The sequence below is a fragment of the Drosophila albomicans genome, chromosome 3 (genome assembly GCF_009650485.2).
Source record: "Drosophila albomicans strain 15112-1751.03 chromosome 3, ASM965048v2, whole genome shotgun sequence".
Classification (NCBI taxonomy): domain Eukaryota; kingdom Metazoa; phylum Arthropoda; class Insecta; order Diptera; family Drosophilidae; genus Drosophila; species Drosophila albomicans.
Window position 1 is genome coordinate 46,435,853 of NC_047629.2, and position 20,135 is coordinate 46,455,987.

Genomic DNA, 20,135 nt, shown 5'->3' on the forward strand with positions numbered 1-20,135 from the left:
TTTTATTGCTGCTAAGCTAAAGAAAGAGCAGGAAACGTATATATCCGCTGTGGCACCACTATTCAGAGGGTATAACAATAATATGGCGCCAGTTTACTGGGCCGATATTTATGGTAAGTTTATTAGTTTTTATATGTTGGCCACACTCACAGTCAGAGACAGTCGATAGGCGACAGGCGACGTGTTGGCTCTGATTGTGGGCAATTTTGTGTGTTCCGAATAAAATATTGTAACGAGTCATATTCTTATTCAATTACGTGTGACAGTGTGTGTGAGTGAGTCCTTGTCAGTATCTGTGTGTGTGTGTGTGTGTGGCAAATCGAGTTGTTAGGTTAATCAGCATAAAAATAAGCAACAGCGGGACAGATAGAATTGAAAGTCTCGTTTTTGCCTTTGCAGTTGTTGCTTGGCCCATAAAGTGTCGCTGCGGGAATCGCGCCCTCGCAGATATTTGCATGTCACAGACAAACAAACACACACACAAGCACAATCACACAACTACAAAGATAGAGCAACGTGTGTATGAAAGAACTGTCAAGCAAAAAAAAAAAAAAAGAAATACACGACTCAATCTCGCTTGAACTTTAAGTTTTGTTGCCACTTTCTCGCTTCTTCTAAGATTGTATCTCTCTCTCTCTTTTTCTGAAGCTTTCATAGCCATCTACTGTCAGAGAGTGCTGTCTCAATGCTTGGCTGCAAGATAGTTTCCTGTGGCGCACTCAAGTCGTAAAGCTTCTTTAGAGTATTTATGTTGGTTATTAAATGGATTTGCCTCGCACCATGCAACGATTTCAATTGGATTTGCGTGGCATGGCAGCTTTATGCGCTTTGCTCACATACAGCAAACTCTGCCACATAAATGTTTATGCCACGGCTATCACATGATTATTACACGCTCTCTTTCGCTCTGCCTCCGTTAAATGTAAGCACTTTATTGAGAGCCACAAGTACATAAGTATTTACTGTGCCCAACGCACAGTTCCTCGTATTCGTTTTCGTTTTCGGAATGTTTGGCCCAAACACCTTTCAATTTTTATTGAGGCTTTTAGTTAAATTGCAAGGCCACAACTGTTGCCGACACTACAATAACTCTAACTTGCTACCACACATGAGTGAGCGGACCAACTCGCAAAAACTGTAAGTGGCAACTGGTTTCTTTTTTGGGCCTTAAAAGCATTTGTAATCATGCCGAATGGCTTAACCTTAACCTTGTCCAATTTGTTCCAGATTTCTTTCCCTCAAAATAATACTGCAATCCATTTTATGCCAGCGCCTAAAACAGTTCGATGATTTGCTTAATACTATTGTCAAGTATTAAATTTGATAATAAATACGTTTATATTAAGTTGCAGTGACAAATTGACAAAACATTTGCAGCTCAAAAGAAGCAGTCAGACGGAATATGCCAAATTACAACAAGTGAAATTCTAGAGCTTAAATATTTATAATTTATTTGTGAAGAAACAATAGAATAAATCAATATATAATAATATCATTAAAAGACTTTAATTTTAAGAATCGATACAACTTTAATATTAGCCTCAACCTTCTGCATAATTATAAAAGAGAAATTTTAAGTATGAAATGAAGAAAATTGAAATCATATTTAAAAATGAATCAGTCAAAAACTGTCTTTATGTTTGAGAGTCCATATAATAATTAACCTATGCGAACAACTTTACTATTAGCTTAAATATCAACTGCGAAGAATTCAAATGTTATTATACATTTTTTCTTTAACTTTTTATTTTTGAGGTCAACAGAAAAATTTGTAAGTTAGTTAAGCATTAAAATAAACGGCAAAATGTTCCATGTTTATAATACCAAAATTAGCATTTTATCTTCATTCTACTTGAAGCATATAAAATATGAATCAAGTTTAAAGAAATGACTTTCTTTAAGTTTCATAGCCAATACAATTATTTTCATGAGCCATCAACTTTAAAAACAGCCACAAAAGTTTTGCACACTTGCCATATAAAAACGAATCGACTATAAATATTATCATCCACTTGCAGATTGAGAATTTACTCGAATGTGTTCAAGGATGCGAACAATGCCATCAGCAGAAGATGAACACAGCTGGTTATGATTTATGATAAAAATGATAAGTAACTGCTTTGCATCAATGATTTCTGTTTATTTATCATTTTAATTTGCGGCCATCAATTGTTAAATGCGATGCGCTGAATATCTTTAGTCAACATTTCTTCATCGAAGTTAACTCAATTAGCGCATCGTCAGCGCATTTTAAGCACTTCGACGAACATTTTAATTGCTGCCCCAAATAAGAGTAAAGCGATGTTAAAATTTACAGCAAGATGACGCAACGTGGACAGTGCGTGTCTCTCTCTCGATGATGATGATGATCAATCTCAATGCGAATGCGATTAATTGGGGAAATGCGTTGGCTTGATTGATGGAAATGAGGGAAAGGGAAGTCAGCTACCTGCAAGCGGAAATGAGAGAAAGGGAAAGGGAAGTAAGTGTTGAGCTTAATTAAGCGTTTTCCGTTTTGGCGTCTTTATTTATAAATGTGTACACATATTTATAGGAAGTACAAAATATATATAGAGAGGAAGATGCTTTTCGTATTGGCATATTTGACCTCACATTGTTGGGTCTCATTTTCGTTTAACGCTTGGCAAAGTTTTCCTTTTGTTTTCTGCGCGCTCTGCTAATTAATGGCCCAAAGGGTCTCTTTTGGCCTTTTGTTACGACGGCAGCAGCAGCAGCATCTCGGAATTTTCTCAACTGATTAGCTGGCACGCTGCATTGTCAATAGTTGAAAAGGGGGGAAGAAACAAAGGTTTCCACTCGGAACTTTTGCGCGGTGTGCAGTGCGTATTTATTTAATTTGCTGCTTGTTGGCCATTTAATTAAGCGTTTTCCCGATGCTAAGCTGTTGCTGCTGCAGCCCTCGAAAGTTGCCTTTTGGTCTGCAGAATTTTAAAATCATCGAATAGCCTGCGGGTACACTTTGTAATGAGTTCATTTCTTGTTTTGTTGTTTGCTGTTCATTCGATTCGAAACTTTAAATTCCATTAAGTTCGAGAGTAAATGAGCCAGCGACAACAATACCACAACAACATAAAAAACTGTTGCCTACTTTTTAGGGCTGCGCTTTAAATGCACAGCACGTTGCACGTCGAGGCAGCTGCTGTTGCACCTACTGTGAAAACAACAACAGGCAGCCAGAAATGCAGCAGCAGCATCGTAGTCAAAATAAACAAAGCAGGTGAGCATTATTCAGCTTCCCCAAGAGAGAGAAAGAGTTGGAGAGAGAGGGACGTTGGGGATCAAGGCTGGTAGCTGGCACACTGCGGATGTTGTCGGCCTACATGGCCGCCTGAAGTGTCTGTGAAAAAGCCAACAACAACGACAACAGCAACTGGCTAACGAGTCACAGTCCGAGTTGTAAATTTAGAAGCATTTAAAATAAAAACTTATCTCGAGTGAAATTGCACTCCAATAGTTCAAAGCAAACTGTCCAAGTCATTAACTTACAATTAGTTAAAATAAATTTACATATTAAACAATTGTTTCATCTTTGTTCTTAAAAAAATCAAGTCACAAATTTAGAGCCATTTACAATAAAGTCTAATCTAGTTGACTCGTAATTTGCAATCTACGCTAAGAAAAAAAATTAAAAGCCGACATTACAAGTCAAAAATGTAGAACCAAGTAATATAAATTCACAAAGTTTAAGTCACAAATCTATAACTATTTAAAGTAAACTCTCATTTAGTTGGCGCACAATAAAATTCTTACTTTATCCTTCAAAAACGCAAAGCAGACAGAACAAGTCATAAAGTTAGAGTCATTTAAAATAAATTCCCATCTAGTTAACTGCCAATTTTTTGCCATCGTTAACAACCTTACAAACGTTCCTCTCAAACATTTACTTCAAAAATTCAAAGCAACACTTCTCGATACGCAAAAATAAAATCTCATAGATTTCAAATTTCCACAAGATTTTTATTTCTGCTTAGCCATGGCCGATTCCTTCTCCAACTGGATGTCCACTCCAAGCACTTTAACCAACAACGTCGATGACGTGGATGACAACGATGAGCAAAGCAGCGAGCTCTTCAGTCAGCAGCATCGATTGTTCGGTCCGCGTTTGTCTTTCGTGCAGAACGAACTGAGCAACCTGAGTCAATTGGCCAAGCTCTATCGCAATATTCCAGTTTATGGCAATGGCCCATTGACCGATGATGAGAAACGCGAAATCGCCAGACGCAATAATGGCTTTGTGACCGACTCAGCAGACGCTGCCAGCCAGCAAGAAGATGTCCAGCAAAATGCAAATGAATAGAGAGCGGACGACAAATGACAAAAAAAAAAAGAATTGGAAACGAAAACGCAAATGCAAATGCAAATGAAACGAGAAAAAAAGAAAAGGGAGATGGAACGAACGAGACCAGCGGACAAAGGCGAATTATTTATTTTTTGTTTTCGCAATTTCAAGTTCTTTTTTTTTTGGCCAACTAGAAGGAAAACTGTTTGGTTGGCTATTATAAAAATGATTTGTCGTCAAGTATTGTTTTACAATCAATCATCCAATGAATCGATGCTTTTGAAATTGTAAGTCATAAAGTTGGTTTAATGTTTAGTGGACAAATCAAATGGAATTGCACAAAGAAGTATCAAATATTCAAATTTCACAAGAATAAAATATTTATATTCAAACTCTTTGCAAGTTTTGATATTATTTAAAGATATTGTTACATTTTTACTGATTTGCTTAAAAAAATAAAATGGCAAATGCACAAAACGAGTTGCAAAAAAGGAAATCAAATTATCAAATTTCTCAGAAATAAAATATTTAAATTCATTGCAATTTTTGACACAATTCAACGAAACTAAAGCTTCTCAGTTTATTTGTTTTGACTTGAAATATATATTTGTTGGTGAATACATTCAATATCTTGAATCGAATCGATTAAATTCGTTTCATGTTTTGATATTTTAATTTAATAAAGCCGTAGGTAACATTTCATGTGGCATACAAAACGTATATTTTGATAATAAATATAATACAAATATGAAAATAAAAAAATAGCATCAAATATTCAAATTTCACAGGTATGCAAATTTTTTAAATTCTTCGCAAGCATAGACATAATTTGATGAAGCGGAGCATTTTAGTTCATTTGCTTTGAATGGAAATATATATTTTTGCAAATTTATTTAATATTTGCAATAGAATTGTAAATTGAAAGAAGAATTTAATATTTAAAAATCTTGGTAGTTGCTTTGCATTCCTTAAAATAAGTAATATATTTTTTTGTCCATAAATTTATTGCAAATTTAAAAGCGAATTGAAAAAGAAGACTCAAATATTTCACATATTCTTAGGAAAGCCAATGAAGCTGCACATTTTATTTAATTTGGTTCGACATATGTATTTGATATAAATGTAAAAACGAATGTAACTTTAATATTTCAATTTCTCTGAGAAAATATTTTTATTGCAAGTTCTAAACTATATATATATATTTATGGAAATTTATTTAAAATCTGCAATTCAATTATATAAAAGAAAATGAAATATTGAAATGGATTGCAGAAAGGAGAATCAAATAACATATTAAAATTTATCAGAAATAAAATATTAAACATTTGAACATATTTAATATAAATCAAAAAACAAATTGCCAAAACAAATGAATTTTTAAATGCGTTGAAAGTTTTGACTTTACAATTCAATTTATTATCTTGAACATATGCTTAGTATAAATCGTTAAAGCGCATTGCATAAAAGAGAATCAAAATTCTTAACTACTCAGAATGAATAATTAAAAATCGCTTTGACATTTCAATTTAATGAAGCTGCAGTTTTTCAGTTCACTTTATATAAGTGTAATGTAGAAATATAAAATATATGTTTTCTGCATAAATTTAATAAAAATGTAAAAAGGAATTCCACTTGGCAGCTATTCATTTTAAATTAGTTTGCAGCTTAAATTGCTAAGCTTTGATGTAGAAATATAAATATTAAATATCTAAGCAATGTTATTTATCTCTCTTTCTTCAATGGCATTCAAGTTAAATATCTTTATCTTGAAAAAATAAGCTGAGGTATTTATTTTACAACTCTTTGAAAATAATTGGTTTTTTGGTTGCACATTTTTTTGTTACCTACAAATTTGTTTAGCATTGTAAGGCGACAGCTGCATGTGAAGTAGAGTCCTGTGTCCTGCGAGTAAGTGAGAGTGTATGAAAGTGTGTGTGTGAGTGTATGTGTGTGTGCGTATGCTATGTGAGTATATGTATGTGCGCTTACGTTGCTTTGTTAGTACATTTTTCATAATTTACATGTTGTTTGTTTGTCTGTTGACTTTTTTTATGTACAACCAGAGACTTGACTAAAAGCTGCAGTCAGCTCGTGTGTCTCCATCCCCTTCATCCTGCTTGTTTTTATACCCGCTAGCCATAGGGTAGAAGAGTATGATAACTTTGTGACTGCAGAAAAGAAAAAATAGATAATTGCTAAAATCATTTAAGATATACTTTTGTATGGGAAAAAAGTCTACTTCTTCCGTCTTAGTTGCTTTGGATGACAATACGGTATATTTTGCAGTCTAATATCTAGTTTTTAATATAGCACTTTATCAATATACTAAATATATTATATGGTAGTCCTTTAGTATTTTAGCGGTATATTGATTTGGTATATTTTAATGGTATATTTTGCATTTAATTTAAATGGGAAGCGGGTACCTGACAGTCGAACATACTCGATTACTGATTTCTTACTGTTTTTAATATAGTATTTTTTGAGTACATTAATTAGGTATATCTTAAAATTAAAATACTGTTTAGCTTTTATTAGAAATGGGTTGCGGGTATTTCACAGTCGAGCATTCTGACTTATTTCAAAACTGGTTCAATGCTGAGCTTGCCAAGCTACCCACACACACATACACACACACACACACACACACACACACACACACATGTGGCCCATTTTCATGTGCGATTTTTTTGATGCGCGTTATTTAAATTTCCTTGGCGCCCCATAAAAAAATAAGTCTATTTATTTAATTGAAACGCCCCACAACAAAACACAGTAAACAAACTCAGCGACTGCAGCGTTACAATGCGCTTTACGTGATAATTTCCACCACAAGCGGCTTCCCCTTTCCCTCCCTCTTCAAACTCCTCTCTTCTCTTTCCCGACTTTACTGCGCCCACAATTTGTCAATATTTGTGCGTCGCCTGCCAAATTCGTTGGAAAATGCAAACAATTAGGCATTTGTGCAAATAATTACGAAAATGTTTGTTGTGCTTGTTATATTTGGCGTGAAATTGATAAAAACCAGAGAAAATAAAAAGCGTCGAAGAGAGAGAGAAAATGAAACTGAAACTAAAGATTGTTGCAGGCGTTGAGCATAACTTTTAACGCGTGCCAAAAGTTTGGTTGCAATTGCCAAAGAGCTTAAGGAAATTGCAGATTACGGAGTGGGGGAGAAGAGGAAAGAAGGGGCAGAGGAGTGTCAGAGATATCACGCATCTCACGCTGTGCAACTTGGCGTGTGGCAAACAATGGACCCGCAGATCTTTCTCGTTTTGTATTGCGCATAACAAATGGCAAATTATAAATAACGTTGCCAAAAATGCGTAAATTCGTAAATTCGTAAATTGTTTTTCATTTCCCATTTTTCCAGCCATTGTGTGAGAGTACAATAAAGAGAGAAGAAGAGAGATAGAAGTGCGAGAGAGAGAGAGAGGAGGAGGAGTATGTATTTTATTGCTATTTATGACGAACGTGCGAATTTTCACACATTGTTAGTGCAAATGGTTTGTCTTTCATGTTTTGCCAGTCATAAAAAGCAAATGCTGCGGGCATTCTTCATTCAAGATTTTGCTCACGTCTAAAAATAAATGCGAGCCAAGAATATGGCCACAAAAAATGAGAGAAAAGAAAAGTATATGTATAAATATTTTGCCAGCTGTTAGGACAGCAATTAAAACGTGCCTTTGAAGTGCCGTAAAACACACACAAAAAAAAAAAAAAAAAAAAAAAAAAATGGAGAGGAAAAAAAACCGACAGCAATCCAAATGCAAACTCTGGCAGTAAAAAGTTATTAAAGTGACAAGTTTATAAGTACGCACATGAGAGAACCGACAGCAACACAAACAAGCAGCAAAAATGTCAAAGCAGAAATGCAAATCCAATTTTAAGCCGCCTCGAAAGCCGCAGGCCAAAACAACAATAACAACAACAACAACAGCAACCACAATAACAACACTAAAAACAATGGCTACTTAAGCCAAGCCAAGCCAAGAGCAAGAATTAAGTAGAAGGACAAAACCCGGAGGCGGGGCAGACGGCAACGCCCACAAAATGTTTGTCAGCATGCGAATGAGAATCCGTAAAGCAAAAAAGTAACCAAAATATGGCTTAAAATTAAACGTTTAAAAACACCAACAGCAATAAAAGTAAAGCTATTCGACAACAAGAGCGAAGCGCAGATGCACTCAAGGAATTTAACTGAGGATTGTAGGAAAATCAATAAATGCTATATATACTATATACTTACTATCCTATACTGTATATATCATATTTTGAAATGTTTTGTACTATTCTAAAAAGCCATTTATGGACAAAGTCATTAATTGCACTTTTCATATGCAGCCATTTATTGATTTGGTCTTAAGATAAATTTAATTTAATTGTAAAACATTGTTTACTCAAAGAATTAATAAAGAAGTAATAAATATTAAAAATCAATCTTTGTTATATATAAATATATTAAAATACTATAATATTATAAATTATATATGTTAATTATTATCATATCACACCATAATATGCATTTTTCTACGCCATATAACAATTAATTTCATTAATTTTATTCTGCTTAACACTTAATAAAAAGCAAAGCTACATCACCTGCACAGACTGCATCAACTAGTTAAGCGACTTTTTTGTGGAATAATGTGTTTAGATATTGAGAAATATTTTACATATAGTATATCTTTGCGTTAAATACTTCAATAGAACTAGATAAAATTAAATTTAAAAACATAATATTAGGAAAGTAAATAATCTCTCATTTCAGAGAGGTGCAAACATTCAAGCATTCCATATATATTAAAAATGTCCTAATGAATAGTAATCGAATATCTTAAAATACCAAGAAACAATATTTCTGCGGACTTAAAGAAACTATTTTTAAACCAAGAAATATTTTACGTACCATTTCACCTCAAATATTTCAGCTAATGAAATGTTAAATGATAAGAATTAAAGAAAAATACATAGGTAATCCCAAAAAATATGTACTTTTAGAATATATTATTATTTTTAATAGTCATTAATTTCAATTTATTTTGTATTTATTCTAAGCATATATCATTTATTTAGATAAAATTATTTAGTTCTATTACTAAAGTCTTTAATTTAGTAAACTTTCGCTAAAAGACAACTGTAGAGACTACATCACCTTGCTAAGCATCATTTTGTGGATCATTGTTAAATTAAGAAATTAAATGTTGAATAATAACGATTAAAAAAAAAAATCAATAAATAATTCCCAAAAATATCAAATTTCAAAAACAATATACAAATTATTTTTGTATAGTCTCTAATTTTAATTTATGTTTTATTTATTCTAAGTATTTATAAATTATTTAATTAATAGTAATTTAATTCTATGCAGCAAATAATTGAGTGTAGTCTTTAATTTAATTTACTATCCCTTTCCCTTTAACACAGCTGCGCAGACTGCATCGCATAGTTAAGCAACTTTTGTTGTGGAGCATTGTTTATTGTTGTGTTGTCGCCTTTATGGAGACAGTAAAGTGGCAAACAACGTGGCCATATTATAGTCGAAAAGTCCAGGTAATTACGCCTCGGACGGCAGTCAACTGGCTAACAGCACAAAACTCAAACTGTCCTGCGGCGTATTTGTCAACACAACGACAACAGCAACAACTACAAGTACGACAGCAACGACGACAACAACTACAACAGCAACAGCAACTACAACTGCCATAGCAACAGCAACAAACAACACAACAAGAGCGACAAACGACAACACGAAATAACCACAGAGGCTCAAACTACGCGCACATTTTCACCAGTTTAGTTTGCTGTCGCTGCTCACGTTGTTGTTGCTGTTGTTGTCGCTCTTGTTGTTGTTGTTGTAGTCGTTGTTGTTGTTGCTTTTGTGGTTATGCAAAAAGTCAAGCCGCAGTCAGCCGGCGGTAACTGAAGGGACAGCCAGGTAAACGAGCGAGAACTCGCTGTGTGTATGAAGAAGAGAGGGGGGAGAGGAGAAAGGGGGGAGAGACTTGCGTTGTCGCGACATTGCCGTTTGGGGAACGCTTTTGACGCTTTCCGCTAATTTTCCGGTTTGACTGGTACACCTGTCTGCCAGGCAGCCTCCAGCAGCCACATCCGCTTCTCCTCTCATTTTTTTTTTTGGTGGGTGGCAACTTCTGCATGTTGTTTTTTTGCTTGGTTTGACTGCAGCCACGCCCTTGGCTTTGTCGTAATCCCAACGCTTTCATTGCGCATAAATTACGCGCCTCAAAGTTGCTCCCTTCTCTTCCCTCGCTTGCCTTCACTTTCCCTTACTGCCGTTCGCTTACCTTTTTAGACAAATTAAAAAACTCTTATCGAGCCGTGAAAACTTTTCTTTGCCGCTTTTTTTTTTCTCGCTGGAGTGTGTCAAGAGCGCGATATGATTGTTGTGGTTGTTGTTGTTTTTCTTGTTGGCGCTGGCGTACTTTAAAAGCGCGCACAATTTGTATATGTGGCAGCGTGAAAGGTTAAACGCGGCGAATGCGTGATATTGTATGGGAATTATTGCGCATACGCCATGTGCGCTGAGCGTCTGTTTTAAAAAGCCAGACAAGAGCAATTTCATTCAGCCTCCGCCAGACCGCACAGCTTCTCTCTCTCTTTCTCTCTCTCACACACTCTTTCGCTTTCTCCGCATACTTTATGGCTGCAGGCATCGATTGAGGCTGAACGAACACCTTGAATATTGCATGCAACAATCAAAAATAAAAGCCATAGAGCGAGCGACGAGTCTTAAAAACCTTAAAGTGCAATCGCAGGGCAAAAAGACAGCTCAGTGCTGCAAATTTGTGCCTTTGCAACGCAAACAACTCAAAGCTTTTTGAGTCAAAAGCAGGCTCAAACATGAAAACAGCACATTACCAAATGATTTTCTGCCCTTTATAGTACCGAAAAACACGCTGCTAGCTGGAGAGGTATATTGTGTGGAATACACGTTTGTTTGTTGGCAAAAGACTTTGGCGAACGCGAAAATTATTTTAATTTTTGGAAATCGTTTGAGTAAGCTTTGAGAGATGAAACTAAAGAAATTAATCAACGAAAAGAGGTTTCTCTCTATGTACATATAAACACTAAAATGAGTTAAGAATCTAACTTACACAAATTAATTTTTATTTTAATACTGTTGTGAACATTAAGTTGGAGTTTTCGTCTTAATTTATTTATCTAAATTTTTGTAATATATTTTCTCACAAGCAATAATTAAGTTCATGACTTAAAAATCTAACATTTTCATTCATGGATTATTTCATTCAGTTTATTATTTAAATTATGTTTCTATTGATTTTGATGTCCCAATTACCAACGTCATATTAAAAGTTTATCTAATACTTAAGAGACTCGCAATGGCAGAACTTAATCAGTTGATGACTAAAATATTTATTTAACTTACGAAAATGCATTTGCATATTTAAAATACATACTTCCCACACATTAAATTTAAAGCCTACAAATGATTGTTAGAAAATTCATTTATTTTCATAATTATATTTAACATAATTTATTTTTATCATTTTGTAATTTCTTTTTATTATAACTTAAATAAAATTGTACTACATCTGTTTTAGAACTAAATTTCACAAAAAGCAGCCTATAAAAAAGGAATATTTATAATATATAAATATATGTTATATAAATTTCATCGAATTCCATTACTTAATTTAATATAGTTAATTTATATTTTAATATAAATTTGTGGTCTTTAATTCAAGGTTCTTTATGCTTAATGACTAATGAAGTGTAATAATGAAAATTGACTTCACTTTTGTGGTTTTATTAGGTAATAACTGCGTGACGTCAATTTTCATTAGTACATTCTAATATTATTATTATTATTAAAGCATAGATTTCAAATTTACCAGCGTTAGATGCTTTAACCTTTGACTAGTATATTATAATAATTTCCTCTGGCTTTATATTTGATTGCATCAAACAAATGAATAATTGGCGGAACTCTTTTTACAGGGTATCTGTTAGTTGTGACATTGTCTGAACACACTACCAAACATTGTCGTTTTGTGCAACATAGTGTCCAGTGCAGCTTTAGTAACGTTTGGCCTGTGGCTTGGCTGCCCTCCAGTTTCATTTCTCTGTCTCTCCCTCTCTCTCTGTCTAACTCTATCTTTCTCTGATTTTCGGGAGCACGTTAAGCTTGGGGGGCCAAAGACCGAGAGTAATCCAACTACTATGAGCAGCACCTGGACTCAGTTTTCGGCTTTGCGGTCAACCATTTGCTGCAGTCGTTGGTCTGCTTCAGTTGATTGAATTTTGTGTGGGCTGTAGACTGTGGACTGCAGTGCGAAGCGTATGCATAGAATGTGCATATTACGTATACGCCTGGTGCGTCGCACAGCATAACGAGCAAATGAATCATCATAGTTCCGAGGCAGAGGTTGCCTTATTAACTGCACCACATTTCGGTTAATTATGCCAAGCAGCATACTCAAGACAATGGCATGTTACCTGCTGAAATAACTGGATGCCTGGACAGCCAAGCAAGCTGCTTGGCTGATTGCCTGTTGCGCAGCTGCTGCTGCTTATGCTGCTTTATGGACCAACAATAACAACTGAAGTCGTAACAACATGTATATATACAGATGTAGTACGTACAATAAGTGGACACGCCAAGAGGTAGATGTTGCTGGTCATCCGAGACGCCCCTGAAGAAGACGTGCTGGCGCCAATTCTGTGGCAAACTTGTGTGGCAAGAGTTGAAGGGTTGCGACGGGTTGCGACACCCAAGTTGCCTCCTCATCGCTCTCAAGTGGCTGCTGCCACGAAGTGCTCAGCAGCGTGTAAACATTTTCATTTGCCATTTGCTGTCGTTTGCGCTGTCGTTGCTGTCAAGTTATGTTTCGTGTACATTCAAGTGTAAAATATTGAATTATGATGGCAGCTGTTTCTCAATAAACATGGCAAGCGTTAAATCTTGACAGCAACAACTTGAACCTCCCTATTGTTGTCATGCATGAGTTTTTCAGCAGCAGTCACAAACAACAACAGCACGTAGGCACACGAAAAATGAAATGCGACTGGGTCAAGCCTACATCTCTGTATAAATTACACTCAGTGGGTGGCAGAGAGAGTGAGAGAGTGAGGGGTGAAGAACGAGCTCGAGCTCTTTTAGAGCCAAGCTAATGCAATTTGCAAGGCACACCCACCGACTGACAGATGAATTTCTCGTCGGCATTTCAATGGAGCAGCTGCCGAATTGAATTATAAGCTGACAAGCGGCTGCCGTACCACGCGACGTATGTGTAATCTGTCTGTCTGTCTATCTCTCTTGCTCTGTGTTGCTCTAAAGCCAACTACAAATTGAGCGCCGCAAATGCTACCTGAGAACGTGAGTCGCAACAGCAACAGCAACAGCAAAAGCAGTGGAAGCATCATCAACAACCAAAACAGCTCGACAGCGCCACAATCACAACACTGAGAGCTGAGAGCGAGGATGAAACTGGCAAAACTCTTCTCCGTTTGTTTGCTTTTGTGACGAGAGAAGAGAGGCCGCTAGCCGAAAATGTGAAACTAGGTTGAGTGGGTGGCCAAGTGATTGCGATTGTCATCAGTCAACGCTCTAAAAGCAATTGTCTACATTGTTTGGCTTGTTTGTCTAAGATGCACACATTCACCCACACACCAACACACTTACACTCGCACACACACACTTACACTCGCACACACACTCGGAGAGAAATGCGGCCATTGTCTTGACTCGTTGTACACGGCTTTGTTTGCATGTTAGTGGGTCAGTTTGATTGCTCGAAACGGGGTAGTTTCATGACTTTACGGGTCACGTTTTAAGCCAGAGATATTATGCAAACAATAAAAAAGACTGCAGTAATTCATAAATTTAGTTATGTTGAAATTTAAATATTTCTAAAAATGTTTGACAAACTTCGTTGCTTGTAGAAACTTTTTCTTATTAATTTTATTAAGTAATGAGTATTATACATAAATCGTTGACACTATTAAATTATGTATTTATTTATTTTTGACACACATAAGGCTCAAATTGCTCATATTGGAAGCTGGCATAAACAATAAGAAGAGATTGCATAAATTCATAAATTAAATTATTGAATTAAACAAATTAATTGGACAATTGAAATATTTATACAAATGTTTGACAAACTTCGTTGTTTTTAGAAACTTCTTATTAATATTATTAAATAATTAGCATTACTTATAAATTCTTGACTCTTTTAAATTATGGATTTACTTATTTCTGGCATACATTGAAAACTTTAAGACTTTTAGTGCGATACTCGTTCATATTGGCATTTAAAGCTGCCGGTCCTGTAAAGTATATATATATTTCTCATTAACGTCAAAAGTCGAGCCTTGTCCGTCTGTCTGTCCGTCCGTCCGTATGAACACAAAGATCTCGGAGACTATGAAAGATAGAGCAATAATTTTTTTCGTTAGCACTTGTTATGTTTGCACGCATAAAAAGTTTGTTTCAAAAATTTGGAACGCCCACTTTCGTTCTTAGCTAAGTCAACAAGTATCGAATAACAATTGTAATTTTAGTGCTAGAATCGCCATTTACAATAACTATACACTATATGAATCCTGAAAATTTGATTTCGATCAGATACAAATTTTAAAATAATTTTTTTTTGGTATGGGAAAAAACGCCAAACTCACTACTTACTGACAATCTGGTATATTTTTAACTTAATGGTATATTTTGAATACCAATTATAGCTTATGGTATATTTTTAATATATTTGCGATATATTAATTTGCCTGTTTTGCGGGGTTTTTTTTATAGTCGACTGTAGACTTCTTACTTGTTAATATTTATTTTCGTCACACATTAAACTCAAACTCATTTGGCGACCCTCGCTCGAATCGACTTGCCCATGGCATTTAAAGCTGGCTGCCATTAAATGATTTGACTGCCACAGCACTTAAGCCTAATTAAAATGTTGCCTCCTAATTAATTAAACAATTAGGCGTCGACCAAGCCACAAAAGCATCATCAACAACACCAAAAAGAGCGAAACAAAAGGAAAAAATAAAAATAAACCAGAAAGAAAAACAATAACAAAAATTGCCGCTAGCTGCCGGTATCATTATCAAAATTTTCGTGCTTAATTTATGTTACGGTCAGTCCGAGCATCATTGTCTCTGCGACACACAAATTCAGTTGATTGTCGCCCGATTGGGCAAAGTCTTTTGCTCCTTTCTGCCTCAAGCCAAATGCGAACTAAGCGCATTAAAACCAAATTTATGTGCAGCAAAAAAGAATTTTATCACTGAAATTGACTTGCCAACATGTAGGCCACGCCCACAGGCGCCTTTCTACATATACATGCATAAATTCAGTGTCTGCCCTTTTTTTTTTGCTGTGGCCATTCGATTTTCACTGCCAAAACACACACAAAAAACAGGACGTTGTCTATTTTGATGCATAATTTAAGGCGAAAATATCAAATGCAAATTTAAAGTTAACACACAACTTTAAGCTGCCAAAAAATCTCAAAATGTCAGAGAGCAAAGTCGGGTGGAAGCTGTCACGCAAAAGTCGAGAAGTGGGCTTAAGTTGACCCAAAGTTGTAACCACAAATAAATGTTGTTTTGGCTGGCAACATGTGTTGGCCGGCTAATCATATCAGAGAATTGCCTATAGGAAAGGGCCAGCAAACGTTTACCCAATTCGGTGTCTGTGGCATTTATGAGCATTATGCGAGATTTATACCAAGAACAAAAAAAGCAAAGCGAGCATTACAAGAAAGCCGAGCAAATGCCACTAAACACAGCAGCGAATCCCCATCAAAAAGTGCGAAGGGGAAACAAGCAACTCAACAATATTTCGACCTAAATTTTCCTTCGTTAAGTTTCCCCTCGAAGTGGCTTCGTTCTGTGCCGTGGTGAAGTTGAATTTGACTTGAGCTGCCTTCGTTGCAGGCGCCTTTAATTTATGCAAGTTATTACAAATTCACACGAAAAAACAACATTAAGCGCTGCTTGCGGAGACTGTGCTTGCTTCCTTGCTTGCTTGCTTGCTTACTTGTTCTGCCCATAAAGGAAGTGATGCTTAAATTTTTCGTAAATTTTTGGGGATGTGGCAGGCGCTTTTATGAGGCAAGTAGCTGGCTGGTAGCTGGCAAAATTTGTATGAAAAATCAAAATAAATACATGAAAAGCATATAAAAAGACATAAAATGATTAACAAAAGGCGCTTAAGCGCTTGCCACGCCCGTTTAAGTTCCGCCTCTCGCTTCTGCTCTCTTCGGTGTGATGTTGAGTGTGGCTTGAGGCTAATGAGCTGGTCTACGCGACGTATACGTGATATCGTTCTCGTGTGGGTGTCGAGCCATTAAACATTGATGTGTGCTTAACGTTTAAGGCGCCAACGCCAACGCCAAAGGCAGCGCATCAGCGAGGCAATCAAAGCAGCGAGTGCAAACAATTAAAAGCAGCTACTTCATTGGCTTTTAATTGCGCCTGGACACGCAGTGTTCCTCAAGCACGAAGAACTGCAACTGTGAAGTGAGTTTTCAGTCAAGGAGCAAAGTAAGTTGACATGCAATTGGGCGTTGCAATGTTCGTCTCAATCAAGCAGTCAATCAATCAAACAAATTGCGCAACTCGCTTAGCTATGCATATTGAATTCTGTCACACATGTCTGAGACTCTTCTTCTTGGCCTCTCTTCGACAGTGCATAATTTATGGACGCTTGTCTGTCAGGCAATTGCTCAAATCATTCACATTTTTTGTTGCATACTCTTGGCCAATGCGGCGTATGCGTAATGTGAGCAATTTATGTGTCTCCAATGTGCATATTCTAGTCTGCAATGAACGAAAACCAATTAAGTTTTTAACACACACACAACCACACAGAAGAAGCAAGGTAAATCGATAGAATAGAATACAAAGCAACCACAAAACCAGGCACACAAAATGAAAAATATATTCAATATCAAGCAGCTCTCAGATAAATTTGTCCATGGCAATAGAAGCAAAAAACAGGCGTAGTCTCTAATAAAATTGAGAAATGGGAATAAAAGCGATCTGATAGTTTTTATAACAGAGGATACAATGCTATTTTAACAGCAAATATTATACAGTATAGAATATATAGTATATACTATATATAGTTTATAGTAAATACTCTAGTATATGTATAGTATTTACTATATACTAAATTATTCTGCATCATAAAATACTAAAATATACCAAGGGCCATATAGTATTTACTAAATATAGTTTACAATATATATACCAAGTTACAATATACTTATAATTTAAATAAAACGGTACTATTCATAAATATGCATAATACATACATAAATATACCATAAAAATACTAAAATGTATTTAAGACCGTATATACTAAAGTGTATAATATATGTATACTATATGTCCTTTGGTATATTTTCTTGTATTGATGGTATATTTATTATTTAAGAATAATACCGCAATGTTTTGGTTTTACTCAATATAGTAGTCGACTGGACTCGACTCTTACTTCATTATTTTTAAAAGTACAAAAATTACCTTTAGTTGGGAATATCAACACCTACCATACTATTTCAACAATTTTTCAAATGTTTAGCTTACAATACTGTTTTCTAAACATATTATATCTAAGTTTCAAGGACTATATCTCGAGGTCTAGGTCAGCAAATGACATTCCCATACCATAATGTATCATTTATTTTCCCCAAAAAGTTGACAAAAGAGTTTAATTAAGTAATCATACCGAACAGTTAATCAAATCTGCGCAGACAACAACAACTTGCCATTTGTCAAACTGATGAGTGACAGTTTCGTTTCGCATCATGTTCAATCCACCTCATTCCGGTCAATTGTTATCTGTTTTGTATTCCCAATTGTCTAATATGCTATGTATTTTCGTTTTTTGTTTCGTTTCGTTGTTCATTAGGCAAGTTTCAATCATATGTGAGTTGTCGCCAAAAGTTTTTGTGTGTGTGGAAGACAATTAGCTTTTATGCCGCATTGTGTCGATTTAATGAGCTGCAAACTGTGTCAAGTGTATCGCAGGGAGACAACTGATGGCTCTATAACAAATTGATGTATTAATCAATCAGATTGAACGCCACTTCCCAACATTTTTCACAACGCGACTAACGAGAATATAGCATACAGAATGCCATTGTGTGGTCGTTTCCCATCATCATCGCAGACGTGAGGCGTGCATATGTTTGGAGTGTGTGTGTGTGAGTGTGTAACGCCTACGCGCCACTTTTATGATGTAGCATAAAAATAGGCGCTCGAAATGAAAATCTATCATCATATAGCGCACGCTAACAAGCGACACGATTCAAGGGGACAAATGACCATGGTCAGTCGACTCGACTTGACTGACGCCTTAAGGTCTTGAGTGGTCCGTTTCGTTTCGTTTTGTTATTGTTGTTGTGTGTCCGGCTCAACGTAAAGTCGCATTAAATTTTATGACATTTTGAGGCGCACTAAAGTTTAACAAGTTCATCCTGGCGGCGTCACATCGCATTGCCCATTCAAAATCCACCACGAACAAATCCGAAACAGCGTTTCGAAATTCTTGTGAATTCTTTGTACAACGAAATTAAAGTCATTTCAGTTGGAAGCGTGTTAATAACGCAACTTGCGACGTGCCAAGAATTTCCGAAAAGCCAAAAAGCATTTGAGGTATTTTTTTATTTTATGTGCAATTTTATTTAAATATAATGGGCATATTTTATGGCGCTTAAACGTGGCCTCCTCCTATGTAAGGCCTGTACACACTAATTCGAGCATGGCAATTGAGCGAAACCAGCGCTTAAATGGCAAATCAATCAATCAGAGATCAAATAGAAATTCCAGTTCGAAGTCTGGTGTCTAGACACCCAGCGAATTTCTTTTGCGAAATTAGTTGACAATGAGCAAATGATTGACATAGTTGTGTTCTTTGTAATCATTACGAGCAGCTGCAGCCATTAACCTTAGCTGATAAATGCGAAACAAGATTCATCGAAAGATGACAATTGCACAAAATACGCTTTGTTTAACCCAAAACTGTGAACTGCATTTCATCTAACAACAGCAGCAGCAACGAATGATTCGTTGTGGATTCTGAGGGGATTCAAGTGATTCAAGCGATCCGAACGATTCGAGGGTGCATTTAATATTTCATTTCAGGTTGCCATGCGCTGCTTTTATTACCTTTGCACCGTTGACACTGTTAAATCCCACGCCAATGCCAACTGACAATGGCAACGGGGAGCTTCTACATTTACACAGAGACACAGGACACGAACACAGTGACAGAGACAGAGATAGAGAGACATATGGACTGAGGGCTGAGTTCGTTGCAATTTTACGTTTTATTGTCAAGTGGTTTCAAAATGCATGGCGAAAAGTTTCAGCTTTACCATTCTTTTCATTTCTGTGTGTTTGGTTACTTTTTTGTTAGCTATCTTTACTTTCGATTCTGTTGTTGTGCTTTAAAAAGCGGACGAACTTTGAGTTGCCATCAATCAGGGGACAAAGTTTTTTTTCTCGGCACACGTTGCGTATACGCAACGTCGCTCAATCACTGACAATTTCTTTTGTCTTCTTTTTCTGATTTAATGCTTAAAATTCTATTCAATCATTTATGTTAAATTTGATTAGTGGCGATTGTACCAGCCACAAGCAACCGGAACCCTAAGCAAACTCAACGCAAAATCTCAGCTCATCAATATTTTGGGGCGAGCCTCAACCTCATCGAAGTACGCATCCCCCCTTCTCCCTACTGCCACCCACACAGCATGTAATCGGCGAGTGTGTAATAAATTCGCTTATGGCAAACGCTGGCTGGCTTAAATGGGCAGCTGATTTATTTGAACGA